The sequence below is a fragment of the Geospiza fortis genome, unplaced genomic scaffold (genome assembly GCF_000277835.1).
Source record: "Geospiza fortis unplaced genomic scaffold, GeoFor_1.0 scaffold112, whole genome shotgun sequence".
NCBI classification, from domain to species: Eukaryota; Metazoa; Chordata; class Aves; order Passeriformes; family Thraupidae; genus Geospiza; species Geospiza fortis.
The window spans coordinates 4337530-4363063 of record NW_005054298.1 but is presented as its reverse complement, the minus strand read 5'-3'; the positions used below and the strand labels follow the sequence as shown (position 1 = coordinate 4363063).

Genomic DNA, 25534 nt, shown 5'->3' with positions numbered 1-25534 from the left:
GGAGGAGTGAGTGCGGTGTATGAAAACAAACTGCAGCTTCTTCCCTCCCCGCTTCACTCTCTGGAACGAGTCTTAAAGGTGCAAAACTTATTATTCAGCATAAACAGAACATGACAATTGGGGATAAAAGCATCATATAGTCAACCTAGGACATGTATGAAATAAAGTGTTGGGAACTGCTTCCATCATAGAGTTGTTCTGCTGTTCTGGGCATTAAAGTACCACTAACACAATAGCTGGGAGTATAGGAGAAGATCTATGCTTGATGTTCAAATATCTTAACCTGCTTTTCTGCCTAAAGCTGAAGTGTGTGAGCTTTAAATGAATTATCTATAGGCTTTTATGAAGCAATCCATTCTTTATGCTAAAAATGGAAAGGATAATTTCCTCATGATTTTGAATTTTACTAATGATTTGCCTGAGGCCTGATTTTCATTAAGACTTTTGAAGAAGTTCAGCATGGGTAAAGTCTTTGGGCTCCTGCCCTTGGCATAATTAGGCACTTAGAAATTAGTGGTCCCATTGTCTGAACAGAAGTGTTGAGAAGAATGTTCAGAGTATGCACCAGTCTGTAGTGGTGCCTGCAGGTGGCTGGAGATGTGGTTGTTATCAGTCTCCTGGAAAATACAATGAAACTTTTAACAAAAGATTATTTTTATTGAAAAAAAAATTGCTATACAGGTATGCTAACTGAGGAAACTTGACATAATAATTTACTCCTTCACAAAGGTAGAAGCTATTCTTTAAAGATGAAATGAATTTCTTATATAATTTGGAAACAAAGGAGAAGAAAGAAAAGCCCTGACAGTATGTGGGATGTATCTGAAAGAAGAAATGTGTTTTAAACTAAAACTCAAAGGAGTAAATATCTTTAACTAGGTTTTGACCACAAACCTTTCCACAAGGTTTTCAAATCTGTAAATTGTACTGTTCAGTCTGTGTGAAGGGGTGGTAATCTTTATGTTCTAGTAGGTGCATGAACTTTGTGTTCATCTTACTCTGACAGAATTAGAGGTATAATAGAAGAGTATCACACTTACTTTTACTGTGTGGAGAGCCCTCCAGTAATTACCTAGGCTATGTGCTGTTCTAGGGTAATTGTGAAAAACCTACCTGGGTGAGTTTAAGCAAAAATAGTTTCAGTGCCACGTTCACTTTTTTGTAATTAACTGTGGCTTTTGTAACAGCTTTGGTTTTCATAATTACATATAGTGATAGAACCACTCTGCTGGGTATTATTAAAGATGAGTGAGGTCTCAGGAAAAGGAGATCTCAGATGAGACCCATGGAAGATTTTTAAAGATATTTTGTATGAACAGGAGGAGTGATCTCCACAGACAAGGCAGCTGAAATCCAGCTGTTAACTCTGACCATACTTTGTCTGGAAAAGAAGCTGCTGGGTTTTCAGTAGTTCTGTATCTTATCTGTAGAAGTTTAGTAAGGGAAAGTCTCATAAAGGTTTTGTTAATACCTCTCCTTGCTGGTACTTGAGCTCCTCAGGAGAGTGCAGAGGGTGCTCTGTGTTGTCAGGGAGCAGCCCTTTAGGCAGGGGAGATGTTTGCTTGCATGCCTTGCAGGGGCTCCTCAGCTTGTAAACCTCAACACTGGAGGACTTCTGATCTTGTCTTTCTTCACTGCAAGGGGGCTTTGGACATATTTTTGAATTACCATGTGAGGTGAGGCTGGGGATTTGGGTTTGTTCAACCTGGAAGAGTGTCTGGAGTTCACAGATGAGATGGAACCACACTTCCCAGAGATGCACAGTGGATTAACAGAAGACAAGTCACAGGCTGGAGTGAGAGAAACTCCCAAGTTGCCCAGAGAGACTGTAGATAGCTTGGAGATACTGAACACTCAGCAAAAAAAGGTCTTGAGCAGCCCTTTCTAACTTGGAGGTAGACCCTGCTTAGAGCAGGCACTGGATCCTCAGAGGCCCCTTCTGTCCTAAATTACCTTGTATGATACTGTGAGTCTGTGGGTGTTTTCAGGGGAGTCTGGGCCATCACTGGAAGAATCCCAGGTGTAAGAGATAGTTGCTGCCTTCCTGCAATATTCAGGCATCCTGTGAATGAGCTTGCATTCGAGGTATCACCACCACTCCACACAGCAATTGCATTACATAAAGTACAGCATCTTTAGCCAGTAAGTGCTTCTTGTCCAAAGAGTATTCATATGAATTTGGCTGGTTCCTTTTTTGCTGTGTGACAGCAATTACCCTTTTACTTCTGAAGATAATCAGTCTCACTGTTCCTTGGAGCATCCTTTTTTTAGATTTTTTTTCTCTCCATACCCTGTCATATAAAAAAGAGGATTTTAGTTTTCAGTGACTGTCATATCTAGCCAATTATATAAGAACATTGAGTTCATATAAATTATTTCTAAAGAAAAAAAAGTATGTGTATATGTGTACCTATTTAGGACAATGAGTGTACTGATGGAAAATGAGGTTTAAAATTACTTTCAAGCTCTGTTCTTTCTCTTGGCTAGATTCTGAGATAGACACTTAGAGATCCTGTTCCATGAGCATTTTCACTGAAATTGCATGTAAACGTACTGCATAATATGCAGAAGATATCAGAGTTTTTCTGTGAATAATAAGCAGAATAGCCAAGGAGATGACAGCTGTCTGAAGCTGCAGTTTTTTATGGTTTTATCTTGGAAAGGTATTACACTAATTACAATAGCCTTTCATTTTTTATGTCAGCTTCGATGGACTAACTTATTCAGCAAGCAATGCCGTAGGAAAGAGAAAGGTAGCCTTTAGAACTAATAAATATAGCTGTTATTTAAACTTATTTGAGGCATGATTGGCAAAAAGCCTCCAAGACAGGGCACTCAAATAAAACAGAGTGAGGATGTTGCTTGATGGTTACATAAGACAACATTACTGTCAGTAAATGAGGATCTCTGCAAGCTTTTGTGTCGCTGTACAGCTGTCATTTGCCTCCACCAGGGACTAATTTACTAGGAGGTGTCAAGATTGTGAGAAAAGGTCCTGCACAGGGTGGGGGCAATCCCAAGCAGAAATACAGGCTGGGTGAAGCATGGATTGGGAGCAGGAGGAAGGACTTGGGACTGTTGGTTGATGAGAAGCTCAGAGATGGCAATGTGCACCTGAAGCCCAGAACACCCAACCTTGCCCTGGGCTGCATCCAAAGCACTGTGGGCAGCAGATGAGGGAGGGGATTTTGCCCCTCTGCCCCGCTCTGAGACCCCACTTGGAACTCTGCATCCAGCTCTGGGGTCCTTGACATGAGAAGGATGTAGACCTGCTGGAGCAGATCCAGGGGAAATCACAGAGATGCTCAGAAAACTCAAGAATCTCTGCTATGAAGGCAGGCTGAGAGCTGGGATTGTTCAGCCTGGAGAAGAGAAGGCTCCAGGGAGATGTTGGAGCCCCTTACAGTGCCCTAAAGGGGTTTCAAGAGAGCTGGAGAGGGCGTGGAGTGATAGAGCAAGGGGGAATGGCTTTGAACTGACAAAAAGTAGAGTTGGAAGGAAGTCTTACCTTTGAGAGTGGTTGGGCCCTGGCACAGGATGCCCAGAGAAGCTGTGGATGTCTCCATCTCTGAAGTGTTCAGGGATCAACCCTGGAATAGTGGAAGGTGTCCTTGCCCATGGCAGGGGTGGAGTGAGATGAGCTGGATGGTTTCCAGTTCAGACCATTCCATGGTTTCATGAGAGTTGCTGCTTCATCAGGTGCTGTTTGGTGAATTCCCTTGTTTTGGATATTTGTGATGGAGGATCCTTCAGGAATGACCTCTCCTTTCCGTGCTGACATAAAGAGCTACCTGGGACACACACAGTTTTTGGGAAAAAATGTGTTGCTCATTACAAGGGATTGTTCAGGTTTAATTAGTGGATGGAAAGCCTGTTTTAAGCAAGTGTCTTTGAAGGTTGCTTCAAACACCATTGGTGATGTAAACAGACACGTATTAAAGACCAGATGGGTCTAATGAGACTCTGCTTTAAAAACTGGTTCTGGAAATACACTGACAACATGATTATGAAAAAACGAGTTACTTTCCCAAAGCAAAGAGAAGCTGCAGCAATGGAAAATGCCATGTCTTATTTCTCCTGCTCCTGCCACTTTGCTTTGATTCATTTGGAGTGTTTGACCATATTTCCCCCTGTTAATGAGACAGTAAGTCCTTCTCAGAGCTGTAGCTCCCCATCTCAAGAATACAGAAATGCTGTGACACAGAGCAGGAAATATTTTTAGAGATAGTTTATTGATTTATGTACAGGAAAACAACAATGCACACTCACCAATGCAGCAATAAGAAGCGATTCCTTAGCTTTGGAGAACAGAACTCTCCCTCACTCACTGGAGTTCACAGGTTGGATCAATCGTGGACAGCCCCATTGAGCATCTCTGGCGTGTATTTCTTTTGGTTGCTCTACTGTCAGACCACACAGGATGTATTTCCTTTCCTGCTTTAGCTGGGTTGTAAATTCACACCATGTGGATTTTGCTAAGATGGTTAGTGTTAAATATAATCTGTTACAGTTGAAAAGTTGATATATGAATTGACAGTGAAAACGTGGGATGCAGGCAGCACCAGACTTGGGCAATTTAAGATTTCTGTCTCCTTCATTGCAGGTTTCTGGCTCTTGCTCTGGAGCTTTCTGATAGCTGTAGGGACATTGCAGACAAGACTGGTTTTAGGCTGATTCAGACCAAGAGAAAAAAATCATAAGAAAAAAATGGTAACAATCTGTTACCTAAGTTTCCTGAGTGTGTCTAAATACAGTGATAGTTCCAGTGAAGTCTTGTATAAAACATAGGCAGTACTGTGATCACAAGTCTAATAGTGACCAAGTTAATGCATCATATTAAGCAAGATGAAAGGATGAGTTTAGATATAGCCTGTTAAGATTGTATCTACAGAAATATTTCAAACAGGCATCCTTTAGCTGTATTATCTGCTGTGTTATCCACCAGTAACTCGGTATAATGGCCATATATACTCTTGTTGTTTCTCCTGCAATTATTTTATGGTAACCTCTTTATAATGAGATGTGCCATCAAAAAAGCATCAGTTACTATTTTTTTTTTTTTGCTTATAAGATAAGTCACCCAACAGTTCTTATTTTCTGTTTTGTAGATAGTTAATATAACTGCTGATTAGCTAAATGAACACATCAATGTGATTTGAGTTGCAGAATGCTTTTGCACAGAATTACCAATTGCAGGAGGTACATATTAGAATCTTGTGACAATTTACAGGCTGAAGGCAATGTGATAACCTGAAGTTTACAAGGAATGCAATTATGACAGTAAACGTGGCGGAGACTCAACTGCTTCAGTTTGCTGGTGATGTTTTTTGGGCAGGACTCTTGGTGCAGTCCTGTGTCAATCTGTCCAGCTGACAGCAGCTTACCTGTCATCAGCAGCTCCCTCCAGTATTAGGGAGCAGGTAGGGCAGGTAGGACAATGGCACCTTGAGCCTTAATCCGAGGGATGTGTTCATTTGTTGGTCAGTGTTTTTCTTGGTGGTTCTGGTCTAGGTTGTAACAGGGGTTACAGAGACACAAACAGAGCTGAACTTGAGTGGTCCCAGCTAGAGTCCTGGTCTAGAAGACACCTGCCTGGAGGCTGGTGGCATTGGGAACAAATAATTGAGGGGAAAAATAATTACCAGTCAGGAGCTGAGTCTTGTTTGTGATACATTTGAAAAGAACATGAAGCAGAGTTTGTCTAGGATGACTCTGAGGCTCAGGAAGGAGATTACCTTTCCAGAATGAAGAGCCTTGGTCTGTTTATCAGCCATGCCTGCCCAGGGCTTCACCAACACTTTACAAATATAATTCCTGTACATCATATTGCAAATTCACAAAGATGTGTTGCATTATTTTCCTCTTCTTGCTGATAATTCAATTTTTAGCTTAAAAACATACGGACAGTACGAGGGGTTAAGAAACAGCCAAACCAGAATTGATTCACTGTTCTTGTTTTTTGATAATCTGAGTTCTTTCCTTGACAAGGCAGTGGGCTGGAGGTCAGGCAGTAAGGTAAGTGAAAAGCAGCACAGATAATATTCCTTAACTTCAGGAAGACATCAAGTCCAGTCCCACGTGAAACCGTCCCATGTGCAGTACCAAAGTATGACCTAGAGAAATGCAGGGTGAGGTGGTTGTGCAACTGGCTGAAAAAACCTAATCCAAGCTGTGTTATCAGCTATTTGCTGTCAGTCAGGAAGGCTGTTTCAGATGGCTTCTGATCAGATCCTGACAGCTTCCCACGGGGCACACGCACCCTGGACTGCCATCAGTGCTGTCACTAACAGTGTGGATGATGAACTAGAGAGCACATCTGTAACACATCTGGGTAACTGCAAATCGTGAGTACTTTGAAGCACAGACCAGAAATACATGTTGGATAATTTGAGCATGCTCTGAAATCAGAAAAGTGAAATTTTTGTTAAAGAAAAAAATGTCAAATGCAGCACTTGCACTGTAGAAAGGTGGGCAGCAGTACTGTAGAGGAAATTCTGGAATTCAGACTTATATCTGGCATTATCCTGTGGTGAAAAAACACCCATCATAAAATTCTGGTTTGCTTACATTTTCCTTCGCATCTCCAAGTTCCTGAAATTTATTCTTCTGTTGCATAAAACAGAATCTATTTTATAGGCAATCCTCCCTTTTATTTTTGTTCCATAACACCTTTTGCCACTATAAGTAATAACAATTGAGGTCAGGTAAAAACACCAGAATTTTCTCTTGAGTAATTCCAATTCCTGGTTTGCCAATAGAGTCAGAATAGATTAGAAACCTTTTTTTTTTCAAAATATCCAAATTTCATTAACAGAAAGAAATTAAGTATTTAGGAGTCTTCCTCTGGTGAATAGCACTGAACAAATTAAAATCTCTTGAGCTTAATGAAACTTTATCCTTGGTTTTGCATTTAAAACTAATCTTCATTCTCAGTGAGCTGTGTATATCTGCACACAGGAGATGGAGAGAATGATCTCTGCAGTATGGATGTGGAATTACATAAGTCCAGATTGCTTGTGTCAGATTTCTGTCAGTTTACATATAAGCTTTGATCTGTTTTTAGCTGTAGATTTGATAATAGATTTGCTTCATGCAGAAATGTGTGTCAGTGTTTCACAAAGGGGAGAGCAAGGAAAAATTGAGAAGACAAAATGCCATACTAATATTATGCATGCATATATGTATGCATTCTTAGCCTTCCCTGCACCAGTGGAATGAGGAAGATATCCTCTCCCAGAGAAATTTTCCATGGGATTAATTTCAGTTTTGTAGCATGAGAATTGGCTGGGAGCAGGAGGGGAGGGGAGGTGAGGGTACAGATGAGGCTATGTGAGGTATAGTGGACCAATCTCTCTGAGCATTTTGGCTGCCTTTGATATTCCTGTAGTTTAATTTATGAGAAATAAAATCACCTGTTTTCATAGAAATCGTCCTGGGCCAATTTCTTAAAACCTGATGCTGTAGCAGAGGTGTCTATGCTAATGTGCGTGGCTGGAATCTGCAGCTGGGCACTGCAGTGGGACATGGAAATTTGTCCTCATATTGTATTACATCCCACTGATCTTCCAGGTAATATGTTCCCCTAGATCAATTTTTCTTTCTTTGGGTGTGAGTTGATAGGACAAGGGGAAGAAAGATTGATACTGGTTTGCCAGTGACAGGTTATTCACGGAAGAGTGATGGTGGACTGCCCTCCTGTTTTTAATGGGGGATGTCAGCAGGCATCAGAGGACACTTAAAACTATATTTCAGCCTGGATCTGCCCAGCTTCCACCTCAGGTACAGCTGCTCTAAGAGTATTTCATAGGCAGGGGGAGAATTGGCAAGACATTACTTTATAGACGCGAACTAATAGCAGGAGAGACTCTGAGTCATTTCTGTCACTGTAGCCTTATGCCAGCAACATAAAAATTGAGGAGACTCTTAGAGAATTTGTCCTGACAGCAATCTACAGTGCAGCATTTTATCCAAAGGCAACTCAATGATCTATAGACTTTCCGTAAAATAAAGATGATGAAGACTGCGTCAGATAAATTACATGTATTTGATTTCCTTCAAAACCAGGACAGTATATTCCACTCTGCAGAAGGGAACGAGCAGGCTCTCTAGCTTAGCTATATACTGTTCCTATCTGAAAAACAAAACAAATATCAGCCTCTTAGTGCCACACAGAGCATTTGTTTTCTGGGGGAAAGGAATAAAAAGCCTTAATCAAGTAGAACAGTCTTTTGAAGCCAGAAGGCACAAACCCTGAAAATGTACACTAAGGGCATGTACCAATAGAGGGATTGTTAAAAGATCAAAATAATGAGAAGTAAAGCAGAGGGACATCAAAGCTTGCCAGGCTGTGTATTTCTGCCTTGATTAGGAGGAAGGAGGAAAGAACGGGGGAAAAAGGGTTTTAGATCAATAGGAAGTGGCCCGGTCACCTCAGACAGCACCATACAAATGTGTACAATTTACAGGAATTGCTGGAGCATCTCAGTCATGAAAGTCCCACAGGATCTGACAGTGCTCACACCATATTTAACAGGCACAGAGGGAGAGAGTTGAGATCGTCTTATCTGAAGGAAACTCCTTTTTTAAATGTAAGGGTAGATAGATTTTCATTTTGTCTTTCATCCCTCTGATTAAGTTCAGCTCTCTTTGGTCCTCCCAAGATTTCTTTTATCTAGTGTGGAGTCTGTATGATCTAAGCAACTATCGTTGGCAAAAGTCGTTTTTGGGGTCCTTTTTTAAATGATGGATTGTCATTAAACAGAGTATAGTAGATGAAAGAGGTCCAAGGAGATCCAAACTGTGCTGAGACTTACTCAGGAGGATGAAAGGCATAATGAGAGACATAATGAAGAGCAATCTCTCCCTCAAACTGGAGACAGGCCCTCTCAATTATGACTTGTTTTTACCACTAGCTTCCAGTGATTTAAAATCCTAGTTATGAGCAGTTGATTTAGACTTTGCACACAAATCCTGAGAAATTTGTATTCTGTGAGCAGTAGGCCTGGTGGTGACACATCATGGCTTGTGCAGAGGATGTTACAGACTAGAACAGCAATCTCTTCTGCCATGGGTGGGTTGTAAGCAGACCTGTTCACTCAGTCTTCTGTGTGCTCTTTTAGAAATACAGGAGCCATTTCATCCTAAAACTCTGTTTTCTTCACTTAGAGCCTGAAACATGAAGGTTTCTAATCCTTAATATTTTAAGTGAGCTCATTTTAGTTGCTGGTTTTGGCCCCTGAGTGTGTCTGGCATACCTCAGTTCAATGGAGTAACCCTGCAGTGAGCAAACTATTCTGATTTCTTGATGATTTTCAATTTAATTGAATTATCCTTTGTTCTTGAGGCATTTGTGTCCTGGTTGGTCTCCTTTTTTGTTATTTTATATAACTCTTTCACATCCCTCTTGTTCACCTCTCCATGTGGAGGCAGGCTCATTCAGTACTGATTTAGATCTACTTTTGCTTTTATAAAATTTTAATTTCCTGTATGTCACAGTTGTGCTGTTTACAACTCCAAAGACAATTCATGCCAAAGCCGCTGTGGTTCATAGGGAAATTGTTAAAAATTCATCTGAACTGAGCAGGATAAGATCCAGGTTCTCTTGAAAATGGCCTTAAGGAGAACTTTTTTTCAAATCGACATTTTAAATAGAAAATCTTGAAGCATTACCAAAAATAAGCAAGTTTATTAAAAAGCTTTTATACTATTAGTTGTCAGGAAAACACTAGAGATGTTACTTTCACAGTTTTTAGCCAAATAACCTCTTTCTTGTCCGTAATGGTCTCAGTCAAGTGGATTATCAGCTTGTGAGACATTCCAGAGCCATTAATTGGAGGAATGAAGACCAGTTGTTTATTCTTACTGTATGGTAGAACCAAAGGGGTTTAATTTGAGATATAGGCAATACTGGGTTGAAATGTTGATCCTGTTTAAATCAATGAAACATTCAAGGACTCTGTCAATTGTTTTGACTTCCCCCTCTTACCTCCTGGGAAAAAAACAAAACAACAAACCCAAACAAGTAAACAACTTCCCCTCCAAAAAACCCTGAACAAAAACCCAAACCAGCAAACAGAAAAGCAAATCAACAAACAAACCCAGCTGTTGGTGGAAGGAAAATAGGGATGTTGAAAGGAATGCAGAGTTTGATTTATAGCATATATTGCTCATTGTCAGACTCCTGAGGTTTGACCTGTCTGGGGAATTTCCTTCAGAGGAACGTGAGAAAAGTTTCAGTTTGCATTTTCCCTTTTTCTGCATTACTTAGAAAGCACTTCTTGGTGGAAATTATTGAGTAAAGTTTCTTTCAATGATTAAGAACTAATACTCACTGTGAATATTAGAATCCTAAATGTCAGGGCTCATCAATATGATTTACTATAAATCTTCAAGCACAAGATTTTTTGAAGTGTCATGCCACAAAGGTGTAAAAGGAATCCTGATGTCATGTTTGTTGACTCTGAATTTGTATATTAATGTTACTCCAATTGCTTTATGTCTGCAGTAGAGGTTTTAGACATGAGTTTTCAATTTCAGAATAAATGAATAACCTTGAATCAAACTGTCTTTCAAAATTCCCAGCATCTGTCTTTCAAACAGGTGCACTAAAGTGACAGAACAGTAACTGGAAGTGACAGGGATGCTTATGAAGTGCTGGCACTTGTGAGAATACAGCAGGTGTCTGTGAACTGGTTGATATTACATTTGCTTTGGATGTCCAGTGGTGCTCCTTTCTGCTGGCACAGTTTCTAAATATGTTCAGAAATATTAAAAATTCTGAGTGGTATGTTTAGCACTTTCTAAACCGAGTCTGATGATTGCAGGAGTAATACTTCCAAACATTTTTCCTCTTGGAAACAACCCTTCTCCACTTCCCTTATTGTCATCAATTTGGTTCTGAAGAGACTCAGGAGAAGATTCCGTTTTCTTTATTTTTAATAAATCAAGTGAAACTTCATCCGAAAAATTGGAATTCCCCTGGAATAAAATTACTACAGAAGAAAAAGCCATCTCTATACCTTGATGGCAATAGATAGTAATGAAAAATATGTCACCTTCTAACAAAGATTTTTCTAAAGTCAATTTTTTTGCTGGCAGCTGCTGGTTTTACCAGGTGCTTGCATCATTTATTAAAGGATTGCTGATATTGGCTTTGTGAAATAAGGAAAGTTTTGAATAATATATTCTGGTATTTGATAGAGTTCTCCTGAAGCAGAGTATTTTGTAGTGTTAAATTTGGATCTTGGATGTGAAGCCTTGTAGCAAATGTTACTTTTTACCGCTTTTGTGATCAATTCAGGTCAGTACTATTGTTTCTTTTTGACAGTTCACTGGAGTTTCTGCCCTGCAATCGTATATTTGTTTTCTTTGATGTGCCCCAAGGTGATTGAAGTTATATCTTTCCTACTGTCTTTTAGATATCAACTTTCTGTATCTAAGTTTTTATCCCAGTCTTTGTGTATGCAGAGGAAGTGCCTGAACTCAAGGAATGCAGTATGAGGAGATCTTACCAAGCTATTAAAATGTGATAGGCTTGTCCAAGGCCATCTACTTCAGCCTGTGTTTAATTCAGGGTGAAGGAGATCAGCGCATCCTCGGGGGATGCGGGACGTGCCGGGCAGCACTCCAGCTCCAGTGGCCTTCCCCAGCCACTGCCCTCGCTGACCACGGGCCTTTGCAGCCACTTATTTATTCCTTGTGCTCCTGGAGGGCAGCTTCATAATAGGCACTTAACAGCATTTGAGAAAATCAAGCATAAATAGGCCTGCAGAAGTGAGCAGCTACTGCAGACATGAACTCTTCAGGGCATTTGGGCGATTATCTCTTCTGTTGCATTTTAGCCCAAGAACACAGGATGTGGTCACAGACATTCACTGGTCAGGGCACAGTGGAGAATTTGTGGGACTGATGACTCAGGTTTTAGCTTTTATATTTTTCAGATTCTGTACTGCTTTAGTGTGTACTTCTGAGCTTCATATTAGGGGACGGTGTGCTCTCTTCGCAGAGTAGGGAGACAAAACAATTCCTTCTCTAGCTGGGGACCAAGGACAAATGATTCAAATTTCAGACCCAAGAGCATAAACAACGTGGGCTGAAGAGAGAAAAACAAGAAGGATGGGACTTCATAAGCTAAAGCTGTAATTGGACATATAACTCCAATAGGCTAATGGAGCAGAACTGATCAAAGTGTGAGACCTCGTGACTGATCGTCCATTTTGTGACCATTTTGGTTCATCTTGGGTGCAGCCCTGGCTGGGCTCTTGTGCTGCCCGAGGTGGATCCACGGAGGCCTTCTAATAAATCCCTACTTTATCCTTTAGCTCTGTCCAGTCTCTGTTCTAGCTCAGCCTTCACAATTCATCAGGATAGATCAGAACTGCCCTGTTGGTGACGAGTTGCTTTGACCAGTAGGTGCTTTTTCACAACCTTTTTGCAATGTTTACTTAGAGGAGCACATAAAAAGCAGTGCTGAACTCAGTCCTGTGGGATTGGATGGGTTTTGTGCAAGCCACATTGCTGATGTAGCTGCATGTGAGCAAACCTCCAAACACACAGGGACAAATTTGTGCTTCATAGATAAATACATACCTTCAGTGCCTGGTTTCGTGGAGCACAAATTTTCCTGTAATCTAAGCACATCTGCTCATTATAATTAACTTGTGTGATGTGTGAAAAGAAGAGCTGCATCAGCTCTATGGCATGGTTAGATGGATTGCTTGCTCTCTGTTCATCACAATGATTAATTGTAGCGTTTATAGGAAGATGGCTGTTTTTATATTAATTTTTGGGTTTAGATTATATATCTGGCCCCTTTTTAAAGCTTATTTAAATGTTAATACTCTGCAAATCTGATATAAAAGCATAAACTTTGTAATTTTAAATACTTTGATGAGAAACAGGGCAAAATGTGTCTGCTCAAATTGTCTTATCTGAAGCTTTTCAAAGATGCCTTTCCTTGTTAGATGAATTTCACAAGTAACTGTAAATACTGGAGGCAACCATGAAAGAAATTTAGCAGGATTATGGAGTTTCATTTGACCCTAATTGCTGGTGTTTCCAAGAGGCAGACTTAATAATAATGAAACATATTAGCAATTTGCAGTTGGTTCTGTGGTTTTGCAAGTATTACATTTTTACTATGAATGAAATAATCACCTAATGTGTTTCCAGAAGTTAAATACACTTAGTTCTTGGGCTGTATTTGAATAAAATTTGATTATATGCTTTGTGGAATGTAAATGTTCAGGCTTGCAGTGGAATAAGTGATGGGTACACGAGTACAGCTGTCAAATAAGTTGATGAGGGGAGCCCAATGATCCTGTTGTATTTTCTCCCAGTGCAGTCATCGTCATCTTCCATTACTTGCAAACGAGTTAATGTGTTCTGTAGATGGAATTCAGCCACAGGTTTTTATTGCTGTTGAGTTTGCACAGTCAGAATGGCAGAGGCAAAAGAAATGATGTGTGGAAAGTATTGAGCAGAAGTCTGAAACTTGGGTAAAGTTGCAGGAGGAGTGAACAGAATTTAGCTTACTATTAAAAAATCTTTCTGGGTTGCTCAAATCATATTGATTAAATGATAAACAAAATACTTTCTTGAAATCTCAGTTAACTGGCATAAACACCCTGATTGAATTATGCTGCAAACAGAACACCATAAGGGAAAATGTCTTTACCATTTACAGTTATATCTTTTTTTTTTTAGGATTTCTTATTAAAAATTTCATCTCAGGGTTTGCTCAGAAGATAAACTAGACTCAACAAAGAAGCTAATGCAAAAATAAGCTATTGCAGTGGCATCAATGAACAGATACAATAAGCAAATAAGCAATTTGCAGATAGAGAGTCAACATCCCATGAAATGTTTATAAAGGTAATATTTAAGATCTCATAAAATCAAATTGTATTCAGATACAATAACAAAATTCAGTAATAAAACAGTGGTGAATAGTCAGAGATTATCATAAAGCAAAAGGCTGTATTCCATTTCAGAGGTTTTCTTTAGTGCCAAGCATTCTATGTGTTTTTATGTCAACTCCACCCAATCTTTGCATACCCAGTTACTCCTGGTTAGAGTGTGCACATCTAAATCAAACTCCTGAAGGCATGTGCTTTTTGGTGCAATATAATTTAATTACTAAGGATGTCATTTGGGATTCACGGTGCTGAGCATTTTTAGGATTTTTGTCCTCAAGGAAGCAAACTATTCTAAAATAAGGTCATTGTTCTTTTTGTTTCACTGTGTCCATCAACCTAGTACAGAGAGAAAGTTGACGTATTTAATTTTTTCTTTTTTTTTTGGTATAGCTGTCCCTTTTGGATGATTATTTGTTCCAATGTTTTTGTGCAAATCAAAAATAAGCTGATGTTCACCTCTGACGTGTTGAGATCAGTTCCTCTGAGTATGCTAGAGCCAGGATTCATTAGAGCAGACACTTTTGGAGTAGCTGGTGTATCCTTGATAGCCCTTTCCCTGTGAGGAAATCCACTCCCAGGAGTGCAGCTGTCCTGGCCTGGGAAGGGTGCTGAGAGCCTGGGCCAGGTTTCCAGGGGTGGGTGGCACAGTAGAGGGTGTCTGGCTTTTTCCAGAACATTTGCAGGAGGATCCTTTGTTACCTTTAATGCTCATTGCTAATACTGATTTTGCATGTTTGTGCTGCAGCCTTCTGCTAATCCATGGGAATGTGACCTAATTTTCACCTTTGTTGTTGTTGTTGTTGTGGTCCCAAGGGCAGTGAATAACTTTTGGCTGAGCTCAGCTGATCTCTCATATTCCAGATTATCCCCATTGTGGTTGTGCCCATTCTATCATAGGAGAGCTTTCACTTTGGTTTTTCTCTTTTTTTTCTGAGCTGCACCTTCCTTCAGTTTTCCCTGGCAGCCCAGCTTTCCAGCATGCCTTACTTAGTTCTAATGCAAATATGTTTATATGAATGTGTTTGTCTACCTGCCCATCCCAGCTGGTTCCTGCTCATGGCTTACATTCTGTGCTGAGGGAAATTTACTCTGTCTCCACCCTGACACACCAAATTTTACCAGTCATTCTCTATAAACTGTTTCAAAGATGGAAATTATGTAAAATGTATAGGTAAAATACTTTCCACCATCATTTACATGCCCTTTCAGAAGTGCTGTACCCCCTTATGTTACTATTCTAGTCATGTGAATTCACCTGTTAAATATTGGCTGCAACAGGGTTTCACCCCAAAATACATGTTAGTGTGATAAAATGTGTAAAAATTTTCAGTCTGTTTTTAATGAAATATATTCATATTGTGACACCTTATCTGAGATGAACTGTGATGTGAAGATGATGGAGGAGCCGTCACAGTTTGGGAGAGGGATTTAGGTGTCTCACCTGGCACTGCCCCTGTATTTCACAGTGTGGGTACATTATGCAGCCTTGTGGGGCACAGAAATCAGGTCCCATCTTTTTATTTCCTCCTGTAAGTTACTCTGAGAAGAGTTGTTTAATACTGGTAGCAGGTGACTGCTGTTTATTCAGTGTTTTTGTAGGTGCAGGGGATTTTTGGTTGATAAAGAATAATTTGATTTTGGGAGGTGATTCTATATAATGTGTTTGTTTGAGGTTGGTGCTGAAGACTCACACTGTAGCTATAATGGAAAGTGTATTAAACTGCATTTTAAACATATACAATAGAAAGGTAGATAAGCATTTGAAACATTAGAGAGTTAAACGTTTCCTCATTTCTTCACAATCTTTGCTCATTCTTTCGCTATGAGAGAACCAATCTTACATCTTTTAACTTCGATGTAACCCATGTCCTTACTTCCAGTGAACACTTATGTTTTTTAGAATAATTTTATATAACAATGTGAAACAAGCTGTTGTTATGTGGCACAAGGTAGGATACAAGAATCTGTTCAAAGCACCATATGAATCTCAGGGGTTTTTTTGTGTTTTTACTGTATTGGAAAACATGGGAATTTCATCAAGACTTCTCATTTCTTGATAGAGACATCAGTGTTGGTAGCTCATTTTTTTTTCCTTTTATTAGGAAAAATTGCATTTACTAAGTTGAGCAGAGAAAAAGATTACATCCTGTGTATGTAGTTTATACAAGTGCACAGTTCTCATCACTCCCAGGAGATAATGGGGTTTGGGGTGAGGTTTTTTGAAATGTCACTGTATTTTTACAGTTGTATGAGTACCTAGGACAGCTGGTTAATAGTTAAAATAGCCATTTTATGCATTCCTTTATGATTTTCAATAACTAGAGAAAAGCTTTTTTTCATCTTGATGTAATCAGTAACTCTACCAACAGTACTTTTGATACCTTTTCTGTACCTTTAGACAAAGTTCAAATTTGTATGTGTTAACCATACTCATTAAATATATGGTATTTAATTTAATTTAGGATTATTCTTTTACTTTGGAACCTTACATAGAAGGCTGTGAGGATGTCTTTAGTTCACACACCAAATGCTTTATGAGACAAAAAAGTAATTCAGGCTCTGTAGTCACCATGCTACGTAATGACTGAGTCATAATTTTGAATTGACAGTCATCATATATTAAATCAGATCATCTATTTGAAACAGTTGTATTTCATAAACTACAGCTGACAGTTTATTATCTTATCTGGGAGAACTCCTTTCTTCCTTCATCTTGCCTCAAAACTAATACCCATACGACTGAACTTTTGGTAAAGTCAAGGTCACAGCTTTGGAATAAAGTTATATATGGGAATTGCCTGTCTTCATGTTGAAAAGGTGAGTAAATCAAAAGTACTGATATGGTAATCTTGCAGTGTGTTCTCTTGCATTTTATTGAAACAAAATGATAAGTTTTCTTGACTTTCAAAAACTGGTCTTGGTGAAACTTTCTTTAGAAAGCATCTTAATAAACCTATTTCTCAATGCCCTTAAAAAATAAATTTAAAAAATCAAGAATGGCAGTAAATTATAAGAGGTGTATCTATATATCTTAATGCCAGATCATACAACTTTTCTGGAAGGACAGGAGTCAGGAGCTCGAGAGTGTGATCGTCTCTGGGTGGAAGAAGTGTGCTTGGAGTTGAGCAAGGGACTGCTGGATGCTCCCAGCCTGTCAGGCTCCAGTTCCCATTCAGATTCTTTATTCTTTTTCTGTGTTTCTTCCTTTCCACTGCTGGGTTTTTCACTGAAATTTTGAACTGTGGGCAAAATTATTTTCAAAAACGGGCTCTTGTTCAATTCCTTCTTACCCCATTTTTTTTTTAGTACACAGTAGTGAGATCTGCTGATGTGAGCTGAAGAGTCAGTAAAATAGAAATCAAATTTGCCTCTGAGGATCTTCCTCTTCCTTATTTGTTGATTCAAACTTTCCAGCTTAATCAATGTTTCTCTTATTCCTCGTTGACACCAACCTTATAGGCCTGAATAAAGGCAGTGGTTTTCATTGCTTCTAGTATGTTGTTGCTAAATTGTTCATTAATTTGCAGTGAGGAACCTATATATTATACACATACACAATCTCCATACTTCCCCATTAGTGCTGCTGCCTTGATCAGTTGAAAAGTAGTGTTGCAGTCAAGGGGTTTTTATGGGGGGGTGGTGGGGGAAGAAAAAATATCTTAAATGGCAAGATTTTTTTTTTTTCTGAAATGAATTATGCATTATTCTGAGTAGGTGAGGACCGTGGATGAAATATTGGCATTTAATAATGTAATGCCAGAACCTCCTGGCATAAAGTTCAGTAGCTAGACCAATATTTAAACTGTTGAGCAACGTTATTGCTCTACTAAACCTCATCACTTCGCATTTCTCTCTGCAAGACCTACTACTGCCTCAGGCTGTAAATGGAAGATGAGATTTTTATTATAAGTCTCCTGGATTAGGTACACAGGAACCACACTGGTTGACACTGGCTTTGATATATATGAGCAAAAGTTTATATAGTCATTTTTGCTGCGTTTCCATTCTAAAAGTTAATTAACTGATAAGATATAACCCTGGAGCGTGGGCCTTCTGACAGGACAAGACAAAGGTTTAGAGAGAAATTGAGACAAAGGTCTGATGCAGTGAATGATGGAGGAAAGGCAAAATGCCAGTGCAGTAGCTCAGAGAATGTCTCACTTCTGTGTCGCTGTACAGTCTGAATTTATTTGCCTGTGCCATGTCAAACTTGCTCATAGAAACAAATTACTATGAATTCCTGCTATGCTGTATTTATACTTTCATTATAGCAACAGCAAGAGTTGTTCTCCCAAGTACAGCACATTTGTATGGAAAGTTCTCTTTCCTCTGGGCTTCTGATGAATTAAAAAGCTGCTATTTACTGTTTCTTTGAAATACACAGTTAAAATTCCAAATATCAGTTCTCGCTTCTGAAAAGGAAATGTGATGTGAATCTTGATGGATTTTCAAAGTATTCAGCTGGTTTTGCATTGAATTTTGTTTCCTGAATAACTTATACTAAAATGGAAGAAATAATTACCACTTTGGGAAATTTTGGAAGTCCTTCTGCTTATGTTCCCTTGTTTTTAAGGGTCATGGTAGTGCTGGGCATGATTGGAGATAAAATTTGTTCCCTCTTCAGGGAAGGAAGAGTCAGATGTTCCACTGAGGCAGCCTCAGGTCTGGGTGTGCTCCTCAGTGATGCCTTCCCTGGCTGGGTCCTGCCTCTCCAGAGGGGAGCACAGCCCCTGCTGCTGCTGCTGTGTGTGGACAGGGCTGTGAGGGGAATTTCTGCTCTTACAGGAGGTGGAAGCTGATGATAAATCCTTGTGGCCCAGCCACTCTCAAATGAGCATGTGAGGTAAATGTGGGTGTGCTGTTGTTGCAGTGGCACAGTGTGAATAGCCACCTCCACTTCTACAAAATTTTATTCCAATTTAATTTCCAAAGATGACCTTCCCCTGCTTTAAGTGCTCCTCAATTTGAACCTCTGATCTTGTAATGACAGTTGGCAAAAACCTTCTGCATCAAGAGAGATTCACACAGAGAGCAATTTTATGGGAGAAACTGCTCTGAGCTCCAACAAAGATGAACAAAACTTCACAGGTGAAAAGAGGGTATAAGCTGAGAGTCTAACTGGTGATTTATTATAGCCAAGATTAAAATGATTTGTACTGGAAAGACTGTAATAAAAGAAAATGCTGCATAGTGCAGTGTCCCAGGCTGTGGTTGCCTGGAATGAAGATTACTAATCCTAATAATCTTTCAGCAGGGTGGAAACTATTTCTAGGTCTGGTGCAATTTATGTTCTATTGTATTAATTTTTTTTTTTTTTGCATTTGATTGCTTTTTTCAATTAAGTAAACCATCAATTCTATTATATGTACCAATGGTAAAGGAATCATAATAGAGAACTTTCTGTGTCCAAATGTTGCATTTGCTATACATGAATAATCCTATTGTGATCAGTGTTTGGATTGTGTAATTTCTTTAGAAACAAATGCTTGCAAACAAATGCTTTATTCATAGAATAACCATTAAAAAGAAAATATAATAGGATCTGTTGTTTTCCTGTTGAAATAACTGTGAGTTTTCCCATTGTTTCAACAGAAATGCAATCTGCTTTATAGCTCCTCCAAGTATGACAACTTAGTGAAAATTTAAGATGAGTAGCAGCAGCCAAATAAGAAATGTTTCTGTTTTTTCTGCCCATAAGAAAGGAAGAGAAGATCATTGCATGAAAACCACAAAGTCCTGTAAGATAAGTCCCTTTGCATCTTCTCTGATCTTCTGCCTTGTTTTTAAGAGATGAGAAGGAAAAAACAGATAGTCCCTTTAGATCTGTTAGCTTCAAAAGAGAAGTAAAAAGGAATGTGCTGGCAGTGAGAATGGCCTGAGCAGCAAACCTGAAGGAAGATGGGTGTAATTTTTTAAAATTATTTTTAAGAGGCAAAGCTATTGGATCTGCTTCATTCACACACAGAGTTCATTTAGCATGAACCAGGGGAAATGCCACTCCTAATACTTAGGGAAATCAGGGTCTTTTGTATACCCAGTTTAGAAATACAGCCTTCTTGGACTATTTGTCTCTCCTGGGGGATTTGAGTGTCTTTTTTGGTTTTTTCTTCTTTTTGGTTTTTTTTGCCTGATGACGAATGGATTCCCTGACATAGGGTTTCGGAAAAAATGCTTTTCCCCCTGCACAGTAGGAATGTTGGGGAAAAAGTAGGAAAAGCCATTCTGGATGGATAATTTACATATTAGGTACATATGTATGGTACTCCCACGCATCAGGGTGTGACTCTGCTCTTCCTGGGATTCCAGTCTGCATACTTAGTTTTCCCACTGGGTAAATCTCCCGAAAACTCTGAAACATTTCATTTTTCTAGGCTGTGGGAGGGAAATTTTTCACATTCTCTTTCACATTCTCACTGCCTCTGTTACCTTTATTCTAAGCACAGTGTCTTTACTGTACTTACACTGTGCTGACCCTTGAATCTCAAGTCCAGTATCTTTATTTTTCTCTCATGAGGTGAACAATATTGTATGATGGCTGAAAGATACTTAATTTAGATAACATGAATTATTTGAGTATGTGTTTTTATTAGTTTCAGTCAAAGTAATTTCAGTTACATTATCAGTTTTAGGCTGGAGATGGGTAGCCAGACTTCAGACCTCAATGCATTTAGTATTCTTATCTATTTTTTTACAGTAGAAAAGTGATAGTTAGAGTGGAAAGTTTTATGCAGGACCATATATACAAAATCCACTGGTATTTCAGAAAACTTTGAGAGCACTTTCCATGAGATGAATGTAGATTAGGATGAGTTGAAAAGCTGTTGAAGGGCCTGTGTGTGTCCCAGTAGCTTTAGCTGCTGGTCCTGAGCAAGGGGGCAAGAACAGTGTGAGTTTGGAATACCAAAATGGGAAGAGCCAGAGCTGGGGAATGGGGAGCTGAGGAGGAAAGGTGGACTCAAGTCTTGAGGTGTTACCTTGGACCATCATATTTTAAATCTAATGTTGGAGCAGCTGTGAATATGTGGGTGTGTTAGTGTTGTTCTGGATTTAGTGTCTGTGCTTCACTGCAGGGGAAGTCAGTGCTTGCTTAATCAGCTGAGTAATTTTCCAACTTGAGTTACTAGAAATACTGTAATGTTGTGTTTGTTTTCCATTTTCTCTCTCTCGTGTTATTTGGCATATTTGATTCTCTGTATTTACTGTCATCTCAATGCATGTATTTATAGCAGGATGACTTAGTCTTATTTTCAAGTTGTGCAATAAATAATTCATCTTAAATATAACTTGATGATAGGTGCTACAAAGAAATTGAACTTGAGTAATTTTGGTAATTGTGGGCCACAGAAAGAGGAAAAAAATTAACATGTTTTTGTATTTTATGTTCTCTGAAAGCATAATTTCTATCATTAATCATCTAATGCACTTCCATTGATTTTCTTTTTAATAGAAAATGAAAATAAAAGCAATTCAAAACCTATAATAATGTTCGGGGGAAAAGGGAAAAATTGTGAAAGATTCTTTAGACTGATTGCATAATGTGGAAGCACTCAGATTGCAGCTATTCTCTGGACAAAGTAAATTTGAAACATTAAAAACTCATATTATTTTGTCTTCCTAGCCAGGCAGAGTCTGAACCACTTAGAATATGAAAACACTTGTATAAAAATAGTGCTCAGCATTAATTTATCAATCCTGTGTTCTGCATTCAGTGTGTGGGTGGGAGGAGGAATGGGCTTTACAGCAATGTACTTCTCTCCTGCTCCTCCTCAAACAGTGGTTCACAGATGAGGAAAAATACAACCTCAAGTCACACAGCTTGGCAAAATTGACATGTGCAGATCAGCCCTTACAGCAGTTCAGATCCTGTCTTCCAAACCAAATAATTGATCACCCCATCCATGAGTATCAAATTAAAATTGCGCTCTGAGGAGTTATTTTAGATGGAACAGAGGTGAGTCCAACTGAAGGCATTAAATAGTGCTGGAGGTGCCCTCTCACCATGCTGGCCCTCAGCTGCAGCTGGAACTCCTTCTGAGGCTTCTGTGCCTACATTAACCCCATGCACATCTTACTGTGGAAAGGCTGCAGAGAGAAACCAGCCTAAAGAGCAGCCACAACATGGACCTTTAGCTTGAGAAGGATGTTCACAGTTTTGCCTGCTGTTTTTCCCTCCCTTCTAATTCTATCCCAAACTTCTCCCCTTTCCCATTACAATCTCTTCTCCATGCTGATGCTCTGTGCCTGACTTTTCTGCCCATTTCTTCCCCGACCCCTTTTCATGCAAATAATTTCAGTTGCTTTCCTTTATCTTTCAGTTGGTATTTACCATCTTTATTGCATCCCAAGCTCATCTCAGGCTCCCCTTGTTTGTTTATAGAGCTGGTTGGTTGGGATCTGTGTTTATTCAGTGCTCTGTTTGCGTGGTGGCATTTGTCAGCCCTTTAGCACTTCTGTCAATATCATTAATAATTACAGGATGGGAAACTAGTGACCTCAGAGACAGTTTGCCTGCTGAATAACTAGTTGTCCCAGCTCTTCCTCAGTTATTTGTACGAGATTTGTGTCTGTGATGTCCTTGCTGGCATCATTTGTTCTTTTCCTCAGACTTACTTTTAATGGTTATCTTATGGTGTGTTTCTGTAAGTCCAGACTTTGGACACACTTCATGGCAGGGAGTGCTGCCATCCAGAGGGGCTGCCACAGGGATGGAGTTAAGTGTATTTTTATGTCCTTACAGAATCAGGACTTTAAACTTCAACCTGAGTCTCAGCAGAGCCTTATGTCTTCTATTCTGTCTGATTCTGACCTGCTATAATTAGGGATTGCATTAACATACAAATAATAGTGTAAATGTTCCACCTGGGATTCTGAAGAAACTTGTTGTAAGTATGAAGGAGCATCAATATAGAAAATAAATGAGGTCATCACGAGTTATGGGACTATACTTATAGTAAGCAGGTATAGACCCTTATGGTATTTTATTCTTTAGTTTTCTAATATATTATCCCTTAACTTCTTTTTCACTTACCAGTAGTGATATGTGTAAGCAATGATGTGTTATCTCATTACATTGAGGGATACCAAGAATAATTATGCAACAGAAGTGAGGCTTTTTCTGAACAAGAGGGCAAACAGCTATATTAAAATAACTGCTTTGACTTTACATGCTGGCTTTGATTTTTCAACAATTCTTAGAATTTGAAGACAGGGAAGATTATGACCTTATTTTGCCTACACCTCTTGGCATTAAGGCTCTTGTCTAGCCTCATAGCTCATCCTATTGTTCCTGTACTGATTCCAGTCATTTCATTTGCCCTACTGCATAGCTTTAGTTTTAGTGTTTGGCCTGAGTGTACCTTCCTGGAATTATCAGTCATGGTTTTCAGATGTTCTAATGACATTTAATTCCAGAGTTTTGAAAACACTAATTTACTTTTCTCAAATTGAAAGTGCCATGGTGCAATATAATTTTACTGTTTCATAGTTGATACTCTCAATCTTTAGCTTTTTACCCTTTGGAATCTGTTGGAATGCATTTTTAAAGGAGAATTGATTGTAACTTAGGTAAATGAACATGATTACAGAGGCTGTCTGTAATTGGATTTTTACTTAAGAGGAATTAAATTTATGTTGTTTCCTTATTGGAGGCAGTGCTGTGCCTGTACTCTTACATTCTCAATACAATTCCTTTTGTTAGGATCATCTCCAATGCTCTTAAGTCAGGCACAAGCACCTGAGAGCACCTGAGTCCCCTCAGTTTGATGCTGACACCCTGCTTTGGTGATGCTGTAGCATCATCCAAGGATGCCTTCAGTGCCTCTGCAATCTGACAGTGTGCAAACATTTGATTTCACCATCTAAAAGTTTATAGGAGATGTGTCTGTTATTTACTTTCAATTTAGGAGAAATGTAGTTACAGAATGTAGCTCCCATATGCTTGTGTGTGCCATATGCTGAGATGCTGGCACGCAGACACGCTCTTGTGGGTGGGAATGCACAGCCAGAGACAGAGACTGTCACACTGCATATCCCCTTAGCAGTCCTTGCTCAGTCTCCTGGCAGAGCCCTGTAGCAGCAGAAAGGGAAATTTGCTCCCCAAGCTCTACATTTAACACTTGACTTAAGCCTTGAAGCAAAGCAGTTGCATCTGCAGCTATTTTCGTTGCTCATATTAATCGCTTTGTTGTGTTGGCACCTTCACAGGTGCATCCACACAGTCTGCTAAACAATTCCAGCCCTTCCCTGAAAAAAAGTTATTTTCTTTCAGCCTCTTAAACCTGGCTACCTTTCATTTTAATTCGTGATCTCGCGGTTATCATTACAAGAGAAAGTGTTTGGGTTTTCATTTTTTTGTGGCAGCAGTTCTTTTTATATCAGTGGAATTGCATTAAAATGTCATGCCATAGTTTGGCCACAAGTGTTTAATTCCAGTTTGGTGCGGTTGACTGGTGGTAACAAGAAAGAATAGTGGGAGTTCAAGAGGAAATCCTGCATTTCTTCTCTTGGTGGGAATGAATATTATAATTTGAAAGCCTTTATCTGGAAGTGTCCAATTATTAGCAGTTCTAGTCATATGTTTGTGTCCATTTTAAATGCTTTAGAGATGGTAGAAATCACACATTATGCCTAGGAGGGATTTGTTACTCTGATTTTTTTTCTCAGTGCATAGGACTGCAAATGGACTGCATTTGCTCTCTGGGGGTATCCTGCTTGAAAAAACAAAAGAAATGTTGACATAACAGAAATAGCTTTGTGGTATGAGTTTATTTAAAACCATTGTGACAGAACTGAGGATTAAGGGGAAATATTTTTTATGCAGCATAAACCACATATGAGCCAAACCAATCAGTAGTTTGAAACCACTGAGGATAAATAATTTTATTTTCCTGAAGGTTCGCTGAAAACAAATTTCTCTCATTCTCTTTCCAGAAGTGCCTGTATATGAAAATATTTTTCTCTTAAAAGTTAAAGCTAAGTAAACTGGGAAGTTTGCAGGAAGCAGAAATGAGGGGATTGGTTCCTGATGTAACCACTGGAGTTGGGTCCATCATCTCTGCTGCTTTCTGCCTGCCCCATTGCAATCTGTTAAAATGCCCTAATGGGCTTTTGCTTTATCATTTTGTTTATTTTAGCAGCTCATGCAGCTCACCTCAAGCCAGGTTTGAAGCCTGTAGCAAGAGTCACAGGAGGTCCTCCTCCTCCTCTCCTTTAGATGTTATGTCTCTTATCAGAGTATACATTAAATATTATTTTCGGCCCCTTCTTGTCTCCATGCTTATACATATCTAATTCACTGTATTATTTGTTACTTTAACTTTCCTCTCACATGTTTCCATTGTCAATAATTTCTTTAAGCTCCATAATCTCTGTCAAATATTTGCCCTGATTTCATATATCCTTATATATATAGATCTATTTTAGCATCTAAATAGGCTCAGCGAACTTGGTGAATTATTTGAATGCTTAAAATTGTGCTGTTTGTGCAGAAGTTGGGGCGGTTAGACAAGAACTGATCACAGCAGTGGGGTGTCTGGTTTAACATTGATACCTAGAACTTCTATTACCTGTCCTGACATCATTAACAGTGTCAGGAATGAGCTGTGCTTTTCTGGCAGCTC

General features: G+C 39.2%; 1 protein-coding gene across 1 annotated transcript in view; it reads left to right on the top strand.

Annotated features, from left to right (window-relative positions):
- Nucleotides 1-25534, top strand: part of THSD7B (thrombospondin type 1 domain containing 7B) — a 259051-nt gene that overhangs the window by 135484 nt on the left and 98033 nt on the right.